The 18,252-nt window shown below is 40.0% G+C and overlaps 1 protein-coding gene across 8 annotated transcripts in view; it reads right to left on the bottom strand.

Moving 5' to 3' along the window:
• WARS2 (tryptophanyl tRNA synthetase 2, mitochondrial) overlaps window positions 1-18,252 on the bottom strand; it is a 48,008-nt gene that overhangs the window by 27,343 nt on the left and 2,413 nt on the right. The window contains exon 1 of one of the 8 annotated variants that reach the window (XM_030020534.2): window positions 4,004-4,349. The exons of the other annotated variants lie outside the window; for them this stretch is intronic. The gene's annotated coding sequence lies outside the window, so the exon portion shown is untranslated. Of the gene's footprint in view, window positions 1-4,003; window positions 4,350-18,252 lie in introns of those variants that run through there. 8 annotated transcript variants of the gene reach the window in all.

The raw sequence follows: 18,252 nt of genomic DNA, 5'->3' as shown, positions 1-18,252 counted from the left end.
CTAGTCCTTGACCCAAAGGTCAAAGAATAATGAAAGAGATTATCAAAGTTCTGAAACTACCCATCTTGGCAGCAATAGAGTTTCAAAAAGGGCTCTACAAAGAAATACTGCTATAGCTCAAGATCACACCTGGAATACCATGGATGCATGAGTACCAGTAAAATGTCAACATCTGAAGAGAGTTCACAGAGAAGCAGCAAAAAATTATTAAGAAGCTGAGGTTGTGAGCAAAGATTAAAAAGCTCAAAACATGTATAGCTTGGCTAAGTGACAGTTACCACCTTGGAAAGTTTGTTTTCCTGCATCCCAGCCCTTCATCTGACCATTTTCTCAGAGCCCCAAGCTGTCAGCATATGATCAATTACCTCCCCGACCTTTCCAAAGAATTCCCCCATATTCAGAAGTAACTCAGCAATGCTTTATGTGAAAATGCCTGTTACATGCCAAGTTGTAAGAGCATGCAAGACTGCTCGACTTATAAACAAGGGTCCCACCAACCTCAGCAGGGAGTCCCAGTCACAAAGCTGCACAATACAAACCCTCGAACTCTGTTGTGCGGCAGGAACATCAACTTCACTATGCCTCTGGCTGCATGATTTTTTTCCTGCTAAATTTTATAAGCAACATCTCTAACAAAGTAGAGAGAATTCATTTACTGATGTAGTCCATTTTCATTTCTGTGAATCGCTTAAAAATGCATGGCGGAGAAAAAAAAATACAGTCATATAACTACAAAACCACACAAAATGGCAGCAAAAGTCAAGAGTCAAGTACCATTATTTTTAACTATTAAAAAAAGGACTTCAAATTGACTTAATTCATTTTGACTCAGACTCAAGAATAATTAATGAGAAAGTGTTTCCAAGTGGAATAGGCCTTTATTTTTTTTTTTTAACATGATCTATAGTTCAGAAAAGTCTAGCCCATTTCCTTCAAAATTTGCTGAAAAATTCTCTTTGCTTTCTAAGTAAGCCTGTTTGTCAGATCAAGACAATTTTCTTATCCAATGTTTAAGTGTTTGTGCTGACAGGTAAGATCAGGTTTGGGCTGGCAGCCTGCTAATTTCTCCTGCTCACATAAATGCCCACACATTTAAGTCCAGCCCCTCACCCCATCCCAAACATCTTCTTGACTTCTAGTATATTCTTGAGTCAGTTTCTAAGTGCTCTTGGAGATCCTCCAGAACAGGAACTGCAAGGTAGTCACTGCAATGAAAAGCACACCATCTGCTCCAACAGCAATTCTAACTTCCAGTTCCCGTGCTCCAGTCCTTGACCACCTCTTTTCTCCATTACACAATGAAATGCTGCTACTCAATTCCTTGTTCGCCATTGGATGCTTTGTTTTCCTAGGAACCTACCTCAGAGGATTTATCACCACTCACAGAACTCACTCAACTCCCACTAAGCTACTACCTGGCCCAAGGACTGCAGCCAGCTTCTTGATAACACTGAGAAGGGGCAGGTGCTCACCTAAAGAAGGAGGCATACAGCATCCCAACATACATAAATTAAATGAAGTCTTGTAGAAACTCAAGAAATTCAGGATTCACTAGGCTTCAGAGCTGTAGTTCTATTACTAAGGGCATAGAACAGTTGCTAGGCAATGCAACAGGTACTTTACAGGCATAACATTTGTCTTTAGCTTCCCATGTTCCTGCTCTTCACAAAAAGAATAAGAACTCAGGAAGAAAACAAGGCTATAAACAGATGATCACTAAGATGGTGTTTTGCCCCTACAGGGATCTCAGAACAGCTGGTTGTTTGTCAGAGCACATTTCCTCTTCTCATCTCCCTGTCTCCCCTCACTCAGTTCAAATCCTGATGCTCATTCCCACAATTATTTCTCCCCACAGTGCTGCCTGCTTTCCAGTGCCCATTTATATGCCTGTTTAACCACACTTTTTTACACAGGCTATAGCTTCTTACAGCCCTACTTTCCATTTTCTTATCAGACAGTTTAATCCCTCCTGTGTTCCTGTATTCTCTTCTTCCTCCACTTGTGCCTTCCACCCCCTGCTTCCCAGAAGAGGTCTTGCATGGTATATCAAGACAGTAAGGAGGCACAGAAAATGCCATACGGTAATGAAGCTATTACTGCCTTGAATCCAGTGATTTTATATAAAATATGTTTCCTACCTGCACTGTTAGAATAGCTAAGAAACTTCATAATGTTCTAGAAATCCACTATGGATGTGCATCAAATAAAGTATGTTAGGATGACCACGCTAAAGCATGGTGCAGAAACTTGCACATTTTTCAACTGCAGTCCAGACAAAGACAGCATCAGCTGAAATATCTACTGATGTTACTGCTGCTTCTCCCTGGAACCCTGAAGCTAGTGCTACTTCAGTGCAGGAACAGCTCTACCCCCTGGGGTAACTGTTATACCAGAGAGCAGGAATCTCTGTGCAGTCAGCACAGATCAGCTCATGTGCCAATACCTTCACCCAAAAAGAGCTGGCACACTGAGCCTGTGGAGAACAGTTCTGTCTACAAACCTTGTCGGTCCCAAGTCACGCAGACTCCATTCCCCCCCCGCAGTCCCTGCTTCTTATGCTTCCCACAACATGTTCGTTATCTGCCTTTTCCCCTTCCCGGATCACTGCCCGGTTTGTAGATTATGTCACTATGAACAAATTGGATGTATTCGAAAAATTACATCCCCTACTTTGAGTACAATATACTCAAATAGATGGTACAAATGCAATAGTGACATTTAAATAGGCAGTTTGAGAACGTTTTTCACCAAGAAAATACAAGACTGATCAATGTCTCAACATAAACCATACATTCAAATTCTGTACTAACTCCAAATATTTGAAGGGTAACAATGAGCTAATTAAAGATAGGTTTATTGTAATACTACATAAGTTAGCATCTGGTGACACACTCCATGTTGGAAAGAAAACACCCAAGTACAATGTAAAATAGGCACAGTTTCATATGAAGAGAGAACAAAGTTCTCTGTCTATCCAGTAAAGAGAATACCTGTGTAAGCAAGCATGGCATCTTTAATGGTGCTTGTATGTTCAAATGGTAAACAACTACTCATAAAAGGTTTGTTCAGTATATGGGCAATAAATACCAAGTTAAACATGAGAAACAAACAGTAGCAGTATTATACTGAGTCTAGGCTCAGCAATTACTTAACCTAAAGTATGGAATTTGCAGAAACAAGTAAATCCAATAATGAAAACTGAGCTGGGCTGGATCTGGGTAAAGCCCTAGCAAATACATTACAAAGAACAAACCCACTCTGGCTCCCAGCTGAGGGACCAGTTGACTAGAAGTCTTTCATCTTTAACTCCTTTGATTCCATTTAACAACATAAAGTACGAGATGTTACAGCAAATAGGGTGGTATGAAATATTCCATTGTGTTAGCAGAAGTCTATATTAAAAAAAGCCCCCACAAAACACCCTTAAATGAATCTTGGATTTCTAGCACTAAAAATATACAGAGAACATTGCTCCTTTGGAGAGAGTTTATGTTCCCTGTTTGTTCGCTCCGTGAGAAGCAGCGGGCAGCATAGCAGCGTGGCAGGGGAGTTCTGCCTGGTACCATGAAATCATGGGGCTGGAATGTGCTTCAATGGAGCTGTTAGGTCAGGGGATGGGAGCTGTGCGCTCGAAAGTACTGGAGTTGGAAAAGGATAAAAACAAAAGGAGTGAAGACTTCCCAGTGGAGCAGAGTGAAAGCCACAAGACATGCAGCTCCAGCCCACAGGCACTCACTCATTCAGACATCTGTAGTATGCACAGTGTGAGCCTGCTGTTCGTATGTTTAACTCTGTGTGGTGTGTGCACCTACACCAGTAGTACTGCATGTTAATCTTCACTCCTGTTAAAAGCATAGTATCTGACAGATGTTTTAACATCTATTATTTATTTTCTCTCAATAAGACTTCTGTCTGGCAATTCCAAACGCCACAGTGCATTTCTCAGCAGCATTTGTAAATGAAGCTTGGCCCAAAACTCATTAAGATTCAGGTGTTCTCTTACCTAACCTCCTTGTTCATGATGAGATAAACAACTGCTGCTCCTTATACCGACAACCTGTCAACTTCCAAATGCTCTCAAATAATCAGGAATAAGCGTTACATGCTTGTCCCGGAGCAGGATGGCTGAAGTCCGGCCCCGACACCCTGCAGTGCGGCCATATCCATTTTCAATGCAAAAGAGTTGACTGGAAAAGATGATAGCTTCCAAAATCCAGTGCTGCTCCCTTGGACCAAAACAGAACTTTTTCTCAGTATGTCACACTTGTAGTAAGGAGAGCTACAATTGTCAAGGCCTCAATTCAGCAGTCAAAACCACACTCATTCCCTGCTCATGAGACAAATGTTTCAGAACTGGAGAACACACCAAAATTGCCAGAGTTAAGGAAAAGACTCACGCAGATCAAAACGTCCCACGTCACTAGCCAATTCTTAGTACCCTCACTATACCCTTCATGTTTAGCTTTATGAGTTCTGTGAGCGCTGAATACAAGTATTTACCTGTTGAATACATCTATTTGCCTGGCATGGTCAACAGAAAACTGCTTCTCAAATATGTAGTAAAATCAGTCATAATACAGTTCCTCCACTTCACAAAGAGGTTACACAAATAAAATCAAGTGAAAGCATTCACAGGACTTAAGTTTTCAGAGCCTCTCTTCTTTATAACTCCACATAAATATTGCCATCATACACTTGAAATGACAGCAGACAAGCTACAATTATAAGGGAACCTTATGCCTACACTTTCATCTCTGTGAGTTTTAAAAACAGGAAAAGCTAGTACCCGTGCAAGGAGGTAGGAGAAAGCTGCCAACAGACAGGCAACTCTCAGGATTGCTTTCTCCTTTTAATTTGGTATAGGAAAACATTTATACAATTATGTAAAAGTATACATAAACATTTCGCTGGTTAGGGTCCGGTTTAAACCTATTATTTAACACAACAGACCATAAGATGATGACATTAATCCTGCCCTAGAAGTACAGAGGCAGTACATCTCAGCTTCTCAATCTACCCAGTGATGGGGGAGACAGACACTTATATTTTCAAGACTCCCATCAGCCAGATATAGAGATATAAAAATCAAATCCCAAAGAGTCTTTCGCTAATTGTATCCTTTGAGTAACTGAAGGTTAAGGACAAAGCTTCAGACTAATTAATTTCTTTGGACTTTGTTCATAAATCTATCCCAGCAAGCTAACTGATGGGAGATAGGCTTATGCCTCTATCTATAATGTATCTAACAAATATTTCCATCTTTAATTAAAAAAGACTTGCTCACAAGCTCACCTTTGGGCTGAAACACATGCAAGAGATTTCAGACCCCAAAAATACGCTGTTACAGAAAATTATGACAGTATTACAACAGCAGCTGTACAACAGCAGCTGCAACAGACATCACCCCACAACCCACAGTGGTGGTTACTATTCACATGCTATAGCATTTAGCCACTCTGCTTTATTTTAACAGCTATTTAGTCAGGGCAGAACAGGTGAAGAGCCAAGTGAGATCTGCAGCATCAGAGCTAATTCTAAACACAGGTGGTGGGCACGACGGAGAGAGCAGGAAGTCGACAGGAGAATCACTGCTGACATCTACGACAGGAAAGATTGATGGCTTCCCTCTCTAGTTTTCCCCACTGTGTAGGCACGCAGGGGGTGGGGGAAAGGGACGGAGAAGCTGCTGTGCTGGCGACATAACACACCACACAGCCTCTACAGCACCAGCACTGATTAATGAGACTGGAACGACTCAGGAAGCAGCAAAGGATCATTCACAGACTTTGCTCTTCTTGTTATAATTTTATCCGTGGCAGTTCATTTCACCCTAGTTGTCCCAAACTGAAGCAAGTTGAAATTGCCAGAGGAAAAGAAAATGTGAAAGTCAAAGGGAAGAAAGACCAGCATTAAACAAACACAGACATGAGTAAAACATACAAATTGGAAAATTTGAAATTTCAAACATGAAGATCCTCCCAACAGGGATCAAAAAGGGAAGACCCCCCCCCCCAGAAACTTGCCTCAACCTCAGAGACAAAAGAAATTCTTTGGCTGACAAAAGTTCCCCAACTACTGCATCTTTTGCATCTGTCTACAATTTTTTTATTTCCCTCATTAATACTTTGCAACTTCAAAGCTCTCATTCCTAAAATGATATGCTCGCCTATTAATATTGGCTTAGCAAAACCTGTCTTCAGACAGCTATTAAGCAGCAAAATGAAGGGAAACCAGACGAGTCAGATTTTACTAGCTAAAGCATAAATTTTAAAGCCTAATTGGGACAATTTAAGTGTTAATGTTATTAGAGATAGAAAAAAAACTTAAGGAAAAGGGAAACTTAGAAGCAGTCTATGTACTACAGACTTTGCTTCATTTATTGCTTTTTAAGCAATTACTTCTCAGCAGACTTGCTGTAGAAAACTTTAAAACGTGTTTATCTTGATCTGGTAATCCAATACATCAAATTCATCTGGTACAAACGCTATTTCGTCATGCTTAATTCTTAAATTAGGGATTAAAGATCTAACATCAAATTAGAAAGAAATATATTTAGACCAGAGCAAGTTTTCAGATAAATAGCTTCTGAGAAAGGATTAACTCATTGCCCAGAAACTGAACTATATTAAGATTTAAACAGCACTGCCTGGTACCCTTTTCTTGAATGTCAAATGCATTTATATTTAAACTTAAATAAGATTTTAATATTTATATTTAAAATGAGAAACACATTTAAAGGAGGAACATTCACAGCACATACTAACCCCACCCTATAAATTTAACTCTGCCCTCTAGGGCTAGCAAAAGAATACAGTATAACTGCATTTGGGTTAGGCTGCCCTCTCATGCTGCCTTGTTAAAGATGACTAAGCAAATGGATCCTTTAATGTGGTATGCTGCGTCCCGCAAATGTATTCTCTCATTTGCCTTTATGAGCTCCACGTGCCACTCAATGTGCTAGTGACAGCTGTACTGACAGACGCAAGGATTATCTACAGCAGGTTGCCGCAGTTCACACCGCCACGCAACAGAAGGTACCTCTGGACCCGAGGCAACCACGGACCCTTCCCTCCCGTGCCGAGTGAAATAGGTTATACAAACTCTGGCTAGGGGACTTTTAAGCAGCCAGCAGTCTACAAAACAGAAGAGCTGGCTCAAGTACTCTGCAGAGGTTCTAGGACAAGAAGTGGTGATAACATTTGACAGAGCGGGAAGGGTTTGTGCACAGCCAGTGAAGGAAACAAGCACTGGGTCTGCATGCAGCCAACGGTGCTCACCAATCTTATTCTAAACCACGATGTCTTCCTTAGCAAGGACACAGCCTAAGAGTCTTATTTTTTTGTGCTGTGCTCCCTCCCTACAGTTCTCCACATCACCTGGAAGGACAGCCTGTTACAGCTCCTGTTCAAAGCTGAGGCATACCCAAAAGAAGCAGTTACAGAGCAGGTCCAACGCACACTGACACATGCACTACTTCTGCACCTCCTGGTTTTCAAAGGCTTAGACAGAACTGCAATTAAAGGTCTCGGATGGTCCAAGACAGGCAGCAGCCTATCAGCCTTAACCCTGCATCAACAACTCTCAAACCATTTACTTCCCTTTTTTAAGCTAAGGCAATAAAGCTTCTCCAATCAAACTACCTAACCACAAACATTAACTGCAGGCCTCATCAACCCATTTCACCCAGACTCAGTGAAAGGGTAAAGGACTTAATAACACTACATTCTTACTACCACACAAGTAAGGTGCTAAGAGATAAACCAAATTAGTGCCTCACTGACAGGAGGCTGCAGCAGGAGCTAAGTGTGCTGAACTATCAGCAGGAACATTCTGGCCAGCCAGGCAAGGAATGAAGGTCAGGCCAGTTCAGTACGTGCTGCTTCCAAATCCATTAGATGACACACACAATGCTCAAAGCTGAAAATTTGATAGTTACAGTACTGTAGGCATTCCTTGGAGAAGGTGGCACAAGGGAAAAGGAGAGGGAGCAGAGACACAGGCTTATGACACTGTAGAGAACACCTCTAAGACACAAATCCATAGAAAAACTACTTTACTGTTCATTGAACAGTGTGGCTGAAGTAGCAGCAAACAAATTAAAATTTGAGGGCACAGATGCCTTCTGGAAACAGTTCTTCGAAGCACCCGCCAGGTCTGCCTTCCTCCTGATCCGGCTGCAGCCCCATGGGCTGGCAGAAAGCACACTGGCACAGCGGCAGCAGCCCAGGGAGCAAGCAGAGAGCATGAAGCTCCGCTCTGGGACCTCACCTGAGTGGAGTTACTCCCCATCAGTCAGCTTAACTTCAGTTCTTGGAAAAATACAGGAACAAATAAAGAACTTACAAGAAGTTACAGCTATAAACAGCAGACAGCAGTATTTCTCAAGAACTAGTGATGTCAGATCACTCTAATAACCTTCTATAGCACAACAGATGCTAGAATGGAGAAGTACTACAGGTTATATCCTGATTTTCATTAAGTTCCAATATTATCTCAGTTTCCCACAAGCTAGAGAAATAGCACCTCAAACATAATACATGCTGTAGGTGGAACTGGACAGACAGAAAAAACCCCAAATGGCACTTATTGATGGCTTATAGTGGTTGTGGAAAGATATACCAAACACAGTTTTACAGGGTTTTCTCTTGGGTCCAGTATTATTTAATATTTTAATATCTTCATGAGTAATCTGGATGATGAAATAAAGAGTATTCATTAAACCTGCAGATGACACCAAGGTGGAAGGATGATAAAGGCTCAAAATGATATTGACAAAGTGAAGAAACAGTCTAAAAAAACAGGATGCTATTTCCCCAGCAAAGGTACATGGATCCATACAGAAAGGACTACTCAACTGCACAAACACAGGAAGGAGAACAGCTGTCCAGGCAACAACTGCAGAACAGGATCTGGAGTTTGTACCATTTTAGAAGGTGAGTATGAATCAGTATCATGCTGCTGCAAAACCACCACTTGTACAAAATACAGCAAAAGTTGCACAGGAATATATGAATAGGGTTAAAATCCAGAAGACGCAAAACAATTTACTTATCCTACTCAGGATGAGGATGGCTTCAAGCTGGAGCACTGGGAGATGTTTCAGGTCCTGTGTTTCAAAACAGTGGTAGAAAGAGGCCATAGAAGTACAGTCAAGTCCAGTGAAAGACCTCAGAAATAAGACTATGGAGGAAAGCCTGAAAGAACTGAGGTTTAGTCCAGTGGAAGGAAGACTGTGGAGTGACAAGGTCTTAAACATGCCTTAAATATGTAGCCTTCCACATATGACTTTTGGGACCATGGTTAACAGGGTAAGAAACAATGAGCTTAAGTTGCAGTAAGAAAGATTCAGACCAGATGTAAAGAAAACATTTCAACAGTAAGAAAACATTTCAGAAGAGTGCTTAGAGAGGTTCTTTATTAAAAAAAAATAAAAAATACATGAGAGTGTTGATAAAGATGTAGGGGCAGCTGATTTTTATTTTGGGCCAGGGAAGCACCAGATCACCTCTACTTGGGTCTCTTCTGGTCCTCTGAGGCTATGGCCTAATATAGGCATGATTAACATCAAAGTGCAATGACCAAAGAGGATGGAAGAGAAATTAGACTTCTATTTAGATAGGCTAGATCTCATGGCATTTTAAGATTAAAGTCTTTCTACCTGCATTTAACAAAATTTAAGAATTGAGGTCTTCTCACAGGTAGCAGCTGAACACTGATATGCTTTGAAAAACCATTCCATGTTGTCAAGAGATGTGAAATACAGGTGAACATTTAATATTTGTAAACTGGTATACACCTACGTTCAGAAGTGTACACTACTTTAATAGAATAAAACTGATAGCAACAAGTGAAGAATTAGCGCTCATTTTGCTACGATACAGGCATTACTGTCAAAATGTAAAGAAAAGTGTATTGTATTTCTAAATTATAAACATAGGTTATTTGATATATGAAATGTTGATCTGCTTTTAAGTTAATAGATGAAACCATTTTAAGTACTGAAAACATCACAATCTTAAAGCAAAACAAAAAGCTAAAGAATGCCCCCATAACTAAATACTTCCCTCCCAGAGAAATTAAAGAAGTTTTATGTTTTTGATCACAGTAGTATCCAAATCTCTTAAAAACATCTGATCACTTTTGCTCCTTCTCTGACCTCTAGCTGAAAGACAGTTTATTATATTTTTTATATATTTTGTTCAAGCGAGGAGTCTGCTTGCTACCAAGACTGCCCTATGGGATATAAACAAAGACTATCGACTTACATCTAGAGGGATGTTTTTTAAAAAATATTTTTTGTTTGGAATTACTACGTTTCTTCAGAATATTGTCCTAGAAACTCAAAGAGTAGTTCATTTCCTCTCCATTATTTTATTTGGCAATTTCCTGTAGCAAGGAAAAGTTGGCTTCATTTCACATGGGGCCAAAATTAACACAGCTGTTCAAAAAACTTTCACCTTGTGGTCACTGCCTGAAATTCATCTCAGGTGAAAAGGAGAGTTTTAAAACCACCTGATGGCTGCTGAGAGGCCTTAGGATGTGGAAGTCTCAGTAAATTCCCTAATGGTGCACACATGCACAAAGAAAATGCTACAGCTGGTCCTCCTTGTCTATGCTGAAGAGAATTCTATCAATTTAAATGTTTTTGACATAATAATCATACTCGTATCAGGGACTTTTACAGAATTTAAAAAACTTTTTCTGAAGACAGACAGTACTTACAGACTATATTTAAACTGGTTTTATCAGTGCAGGCTGGTCCTGAAATCACCAGACTGGGCTGTTTCCACAGCAAGGACAAACAATGGATGAGGAACGGATGAGGGGGACAAAGACAGAGAGGTTCATTTGTGCTCAGGTCTTGCCCTCCAAGAGGATGTAGCCAAGGCACGTTCCTGTGCCCAGGAGCACAGAAGCTCATCTGGATGCCCTAGTTTAGATACAAGCACTGACCCCAAAAAGTAAAGGATCAATAAAAGCTATAGTCTCTTCTTAAGGAATTCAATCTAAGGTTGAGTTGAAGACAGGATGAGTGTAGTGTCTGTATTTCCATTGAACAAGCAGACTGAATTTACAACTGATTAAGTTTTCTGTATACAGAGCAAATTCTTTGCTTACACAAGAAGAAGTTCTTGTAGAACTAATATCTAACGAGCACCAGCATCTTCAGCCACTAGCACAATAAAATGCTGCTTAAAAAAGTCTGCCCCTTGGTCACTAACATCTAAGGAATGTAAAAACAAAAGCAATACGGGTAAGGATTTGTAGCAGTACAATTAAGGGTTATCCCACTTATTACATACCTTGAGCCCAGAAACGTCAACTGAAGAGTTCCCTAGTTCGTGTGTGACACTCACTGCTTTGTTTTAAAGATGAGCTCTCCCTTGCTAATTTACTTGTATTATTCAAACTGGCCCACAGGAAGCCAGACAAATTACCAACTCTCAATTTGGGTGTACCCTTTGGAGTACATTACTGTAAAAGAAGCTGACTATTTGTACTGCAGGTATCCCAGAGTTGTGTAATATACCATTTTCCTCTGAGTACTAGCAAGTATTATACTAGAGACTTACAATCAATGTTGCATGGCCAACTGTAAAAATGTCCCTCTGGAGGGAGTGACAGCACCTTTGGCTGTTCTGACCTGGCTTAATGCTTGCTGAACATGCAAAGTGCTGACATTGCTTTAACTCTGCAAAGATCTCCAATATGGTTATCTTGCAGAAAAAGAAACCAAAAAAACAGTGGAAGTGTATGAAGAGTGGAATGTGTACTCATTCTTGGTGGCAGCAATTACATGGGCTAATTTGTTGCCAGCAGAGATGCAAAATGAGATTCGGTCAGGAATTCAGAGGGCTGGACCCCTCATTCCCTTTACATAAGCAACAAAGAGGCTTTGAAATGTTTGAAACTGTTTTGTTCTTCCATGCAAACGGAAAGCACCCTATGGATGCCTATTAAGTAAAGTCTTTCCACATCTTGGCAAGTATGTGATTTCAAGAAAAATATTTGCAAATGGATAACCCAATTCAAGTAGAAGTCAAAGACCACCTTTGAAAGAAACTTTGATGTGGCTATAAAAAATTATATTTAGGAAGGATAGCATAACATGGTTCTGTCATCAAAAGTTTGTACCTCCCCATATTTCTTTGCTGTTGTTAATGTAAAAAGCCATGCTAGTAAGCAGAAAAGTGAATGCCCACGAGTCCTAGGATTAAGGCAGAATCCCTGAAAAGAACTGTTCCTGCTGTTGGATAAGCTCAAAACAGGCCATGTAGCAATCTCACTGCCAAAAGACAGGGATATTAGAGTATCTACAAGTGTGAAAGCAAGTGACAGAAATAGTTGCTATGTGAATCTTTGGTGAGATCATCAGGAAGCCTGGAGTCTTTTATTAACAGGGAAATGTTGCTGTATCTTTTCCAAGGCACAGCTAACATGGCAGATTCCAAAGTCTGAACTATGCACCTGGCAAAAGTAAAAAAAGATGATGTGAGCCTAGGAAGTTGTGAAGATGCTAGCAATTAATTTTTTTGGATGCTGGCCAACAACCTTCCAAATGAGATTAATAGTTCAGCATCCAGATTGTGAGGAGGACACTACAAAGACCAAGGTATAATATTTGATTGTCACTGAGTGTATGTGACCAGAAACGACAGTTGATGGGATTCAAAACCACATATACTCCATCTGTCAGAGTGGGATAATGTATACAATTTCATCTCACTTTAGCTTCTGAATACTTCTGGGAATTAAAAGAGTTATACAGGAGCTCTGAGCCTCAAAAATGGAAACTTAGCACTATCCAACCCTGGGATCTTTCTGTGCAGGAACGTAAATATTAACACCCACCTAAGTAGGTGAACTAGATGAGCTATTTCCCACTTGGAAATATCAACAAGAAGCACTTAATTCACCTTCTAATGTGCACTGTAAGGCCCCAAATCCCTTACCTATAAACAAGGTAATCTAAACAAAAAAAAGTTCCTAGTCTGTACAGTTATGAAAGTGCCATCTAAATACAAATGAAGCATAGCAGGGTTTTATCTGCCTGGTTATGAAGATAACATCAGCATCCTGGCAGGAGTTTATAACATGACCTATGTGCAAGACCATGAAAATTGAGGAAACCCCTATTAGTGCTCCCTCCACACAACACTAATTCTTCATTCAGATATTGTGCAGACATCACCAAAGCAATTGGGTAAACTTCACCTTTCCATTACTTCTGCCAGCTCCAAGAAGTGGAACCAAGCCCTAGCACAATTCGAAGAACTCGAAGTTAAAAGTAAAAGCAGACATTTCACTTCTGGTAGCAATCATCACATTTCAGCACAAGAATGAGGGAAATGAAAAAGTAAGTATATACACTTCATTGTATATTTGTGTGTGTGTGTATACAAACATACAAATAGATATCTATTACCTTTCCCTCGCAGTGAGAACTTCAGCACACTCTCAAGGTGGACATCTCTGAGGCAAAAATGTTTGTAATCCTGTCCAATGGATACATAGATTTGCCTGATACAAGAGAAAATTATAAAAATCTGCTATGTGATTTGTCTGAGTTGGGGACTCCAAGAATGGTATTGTTACAGTCAACAGCTCAAATAACCAAAAGGAAAACAATTCCAATTCACTACTTACGAACTCAGCAGAGCTCAAAAAATATATGATCTAAGGTGACTTAACTGACTTAATGTTTAGGGGTTTTCCTCACTTCAACTTCTGATCCTACTGTAATTCGAGTCAACTCCACAAAATGTTTGTTCATCTAACCCTAGAGTCCCAGCATAAAACCACAACTTGTGTCATGGAAAAAGTAATTGTTGAATGTCTAGAATAGCACTTGCTGTATTAGTAAATGGAAATTCTATCTGCCAATGAAACAGCATTAAAACAAGACCCCCAGTCTGCGGTCTAGAGACAGAGGTGATCCACTACAGACTGTACAATTCACAGTATGTTTGTCCAACGTATGCACCAGAGAAATTTACACAAAACTTCAGCATCCAGGACTGAAAGAGTAGCATCTTTCATTAAACTCACTGTACAAAAACAAGTTAATAAAAACAGAAGTCTCTCAAGAGAAAAAACAGGCTCCGCCAAGAGACTGAAAGCAAGGACCAGAGGGGGAAAGAATGGTGGGACTCTACCCAAGCCCTGCCAAGACGCCAGAATAAAGGGCTGTTTCCTGCTAAAACAATCTACGTTTGCCAGACTTTATTGTTAGAACTCCATTATGGAAATGAATAGGACCCGTTCACGCCTCAAAGATCCTTCATTTCTGTCTACAATGGGGGCTCTCTCCTGTGCAGCTACAACAGTGGCCAAAATTCACTAGAGACAAGGCATTAAGCAAGGCAGATTAGGAGAAGGCTCTCTATGACTGGAAGGTCTAATAAATGTGTGGAAATCTGAGTTCTCTCAAACCCAGTGAAGACCCAAGAAATGTATATTCTCACTGCATACCAACTTCCCTTCAGCTCTGAAAATGATACACAAGCTAATGGTTTCATTCTGGCATAGAGAACACTTCCAATGCTTTATCTGAAAGATAAGCCAGTTTCCCTAAAGGATTAAACATAAGTTATTTAGTGATTAAAATAAAAACAAAAGACTGGTTAGGAAAGAATTCCATTCCCACCTGGATAGGGGACACTAGAGGTTTAATCCAAAGGCTGGAACATGTTGCTAAATCCAGCTGGCTTCAGGAGCAGTTGGGTAACGAAATAACTTTTAGCATCTCTGCCCAACAACAATAGTCAAAAAAAGTTAAAATTCAGGAAAACAGGAATTTAAAAAAAAAAGTTACCAATTTCTACACATGAATCTACATAGAGGCTACTTGTATTTCGAAAGCATTTCTCAAGTCACTTAGATCTTTCCTAAAGGTCCTGTAGATTATAACACACTGAACAACCCCATACTGGACACCAGGAAACAGCATGGGTCTTTGCTGTCTAACAGGTATCTGCATTTCCAGCTTTTTTTCTGAGTCAAAAGCACTTTGCTACTTCTAAACTTCATGCTCTCTGGAAGAAAAAGATGCTACACTGGGGACTGTCACAATCATAAATCCAAGGCAGGCACTTAAAAAACTGTCTGCTCATCCATCAATCTCAGTACATGACTGCCTGGACGGACGTTCTGAAGTTGACCTGCTGCAGTAACCTGTGTATGTGTGCAGCTTGTTACATGCATCTGGGGACTCATTTCATTAATGGTTAACAAAGTGACCCTTATGTGACAGCAACAAATTCAAGATGGGAACATGGATGCTTTTAAATTGTTTGCATTTCATTCATAATACACCTGAATGATACTAAAAATTGAGCTCTCTCTCCCACTATAGTTTTAACTACAATCTTTGAAATCCTTAAGGATTAAGGCCTGGTAATTTCAGTTACTTCCTTTCTCCAGAACCCATATGGTAACTATAGCTAAAAATTTTAAATTTGCAGTCTGGGGAAAAGCATTTTAATGGTCTCCTCCAAAACAACCCTTCAATTTTTATCTAACTGCCTTTTTCACAGCCATCTTCATTAAAAAATATGAAACATGACCAGTCATTAACATGACTAGCACATTAACAATGGAGTGATCAGGTGGCCTGAATACAGAAAGAACAATACTTCCTCAAAAAATGAATCAAATTTCATCAGAGCCAACCAGTCTGAAGATCTCTTCTCAAAGTACTGAGAATACTAGCCAGAATCATTGAGGTTCACAGAGGCCTAGCAAAGGATCAGAAGACCAAAAAAGGACAAATGTCATTCCTGTCTCCAAAAATACAGGAAAATAGGAGCAGTCTGGGAGGTAGTCTGCTTAGCATCAATTCTCAGTGAACAAAAAACATCTTTTGCAATTCCCTAGAAGATAACTAGAGGAAAACAACAGCAAACATGGATTTGTTAAGAGCAAAGCATGCCAGATTAGTCTAACTTTGGCCTCGAGACCCACTAGGCTGTCACAGTACAGGAGGACGCAGTAAATGCATCTTGATTTTAGCACCCCCTTTGGTCACAAACTGTAAAGCAAGCTAGAGAAACTACCTACAGGGATCTATCCTGTGGCTTTTTTTTTTTTTCAGATATTAACTCAGGTAAAGAAACAGGAACATTCCTAAATGAGCTGCTAAGATTACCAACACGTTGGCTAAGATTCCTTGGATTTGAAGGTCTTGTACTTGCAGTGGTCCTGACTAAACATTCACCAGAGATGTCTTCTGTGCAGCACTCACTGCGAGGTACAAGCAGCATTCTTGGGGCTGTGGGACTCAAACCAATCTTCTCTTTGTACAACCTGAACAGTGCCTGCTAGAGTCACTGTCCCGAGTTTCATTACAGCAAACCCAACTCTGAGTGCCAGAAAAAAACCAACCAAATTCTAGCACCAAAGAGGAAAGGGAAGTATTTTGTGTTAAAAAATACCAGTCCTTGTGGCTGGAAGATGCGGTTCTGCATGACATAAAGCTAAAAGAGAATCCACGTCCCAATGCATCACTCCTGTGAAAGCTGACAAGAGATGAAGGTTGTGGGATATCAAAATGTACAGCTTAGCAACAATACAGCCATTATAACAGATCATGTGTGAAGGCCAGGGAAGGCTTACCTATCAAAGAGGGAAGACCAGGGTAGGAGAAAAGGCAGCAAAATGAGCGGTTTATGTTTTCTTTAAAAGATGCTCTCAGGAAGAAAAGCAACATAGATATTAGATTATTCTTACAATAACTGTAACAGTGACAACTACTTTGCTACGAGAAAAGAAAAATGGTGCCAAAGACTCCTGTCTCCTTCTTGAAGGCAAGTAACATCTAAAAGCAGGCCTCCAGCTGGAAGCCTGGAAAGCCATCTAGTGATGCATGACACTCTATAATCAAAAGCAAGAACTCATCATTCTTCTGCTTCACTGGGGTAACAGCGAAGGTAGTAAACTACCTTCTGGTCTGTCTCAAACATACTGTGCAGCAGGAGCTATGTAGATCAGAGAGTCTGAAGGGGGTATGTGTAATGCTAACTAGGTTTCTCTCTGAACAAATCAGAAGTCCATTATGGGGTATAGAGGAGAAAAAGAGATACCCTGTCCAAGAGCTTGAGTTCACACCAATACAGAAATGCTCCACAGTTAGTCACTGGCATTTGTAGTACTGCTGATAGGTAAGATTTTCTTCCCTAATCACCTAAGCACAAACAGTCCCTTATCTTTACTTCATTTACTTAGATTTTTTTTTTTTTTTCATCAGCAGCTGTTACAGTTAGGAATGAAGGTCTGAATTGGAGAAAAAAAGCTTACACAGGCTGGGATTCGACCACCGGCCACTTCTGATTTTAAATGATTTGGCTTTGCAACAATGAGACTACAGAGATTATCAGTTGAAGATACTGATGTAACAGCTAACCCATGAAATTTGCTGACACAATGTGAGGCCTGATTTAGTAAGATTTAAGATATAACTGAACACTTACATTGATAGCAACAACTTCTAGAGCTTTGCTGACAGGACTAAACCTAATTCATATTTTATCAGGTCATAGACCAACAGCTGACTCACCTTAGATTAAATTTTCCTACTGACAGGTTATGCCATAGCTGGATTTCTCAGAATTTTATCAGTAACTCCCTGGAGTACCTGTTAGTTGCCATTTTTAAGAGTGTGTTACCAAAGGAACAGACTTGATGAAATGACTTTCTATAACCCTGGCTTAGAGACCACTGAAGAACAGTAAATCAAGGAATTGGAAAATAAGCTCTTAAAAGTCAAGATACCCAAAACATAATTAATCTCTCCAACAAAATACTACTTTCTTCTTAACCACATGTCTATATATTCTAGTTGTGCACTAGAAATATGTATGAGAATTATAGAGGAACTTTTCCACAGCATGATAAATCCAGCATAACGATGAACTATGCACTACAGTGAAACAAAGCTGAAACCACAGAAATTACATCTTCTAATAACTAGGACTGCATTATCAAACGCTTAAACATCAAAACTATAAGGGTACCAGTAGATATATACTGCTCAAACTTGAAGACAAACACATTTCCACCTTGAAATTTGAATATTCCTCATTAGCACACAGCAAATACATGATCTGCTCCAAGCTGCCTGCCATAATAGCTGAACTACTCTGAAGTCCAGTCTGGCGACAGGAACAGCATAAATTAGGAAGATAGCTTTTTTTCTTCAATTCTTTTGAAGAAGCACTGAAATAGCACTTCAATTCCAGCGCTGTTCTTTTCAGA

Source organism: Aquila chrysaetos, chromosome 7 (genome assembly GCF_900496995.4).
Source record: "Aquila chrysaetos chrysaetos chromosome 7, bAquChr1.4, whole genome shotgun sequence".
In the NCBI taxonomy this organism is placed as follows: Eukaryota; Metazoa; Chordata; class Aves; order Accipitriformes; family Accipitridae; genus Aquila; species Aquila chrysaetos.
The sequence above is the reverse complement of the archived record's forward strand: the minus strand, read 5'-3'. Positions and strand labels throughout refer to the sequence as shown.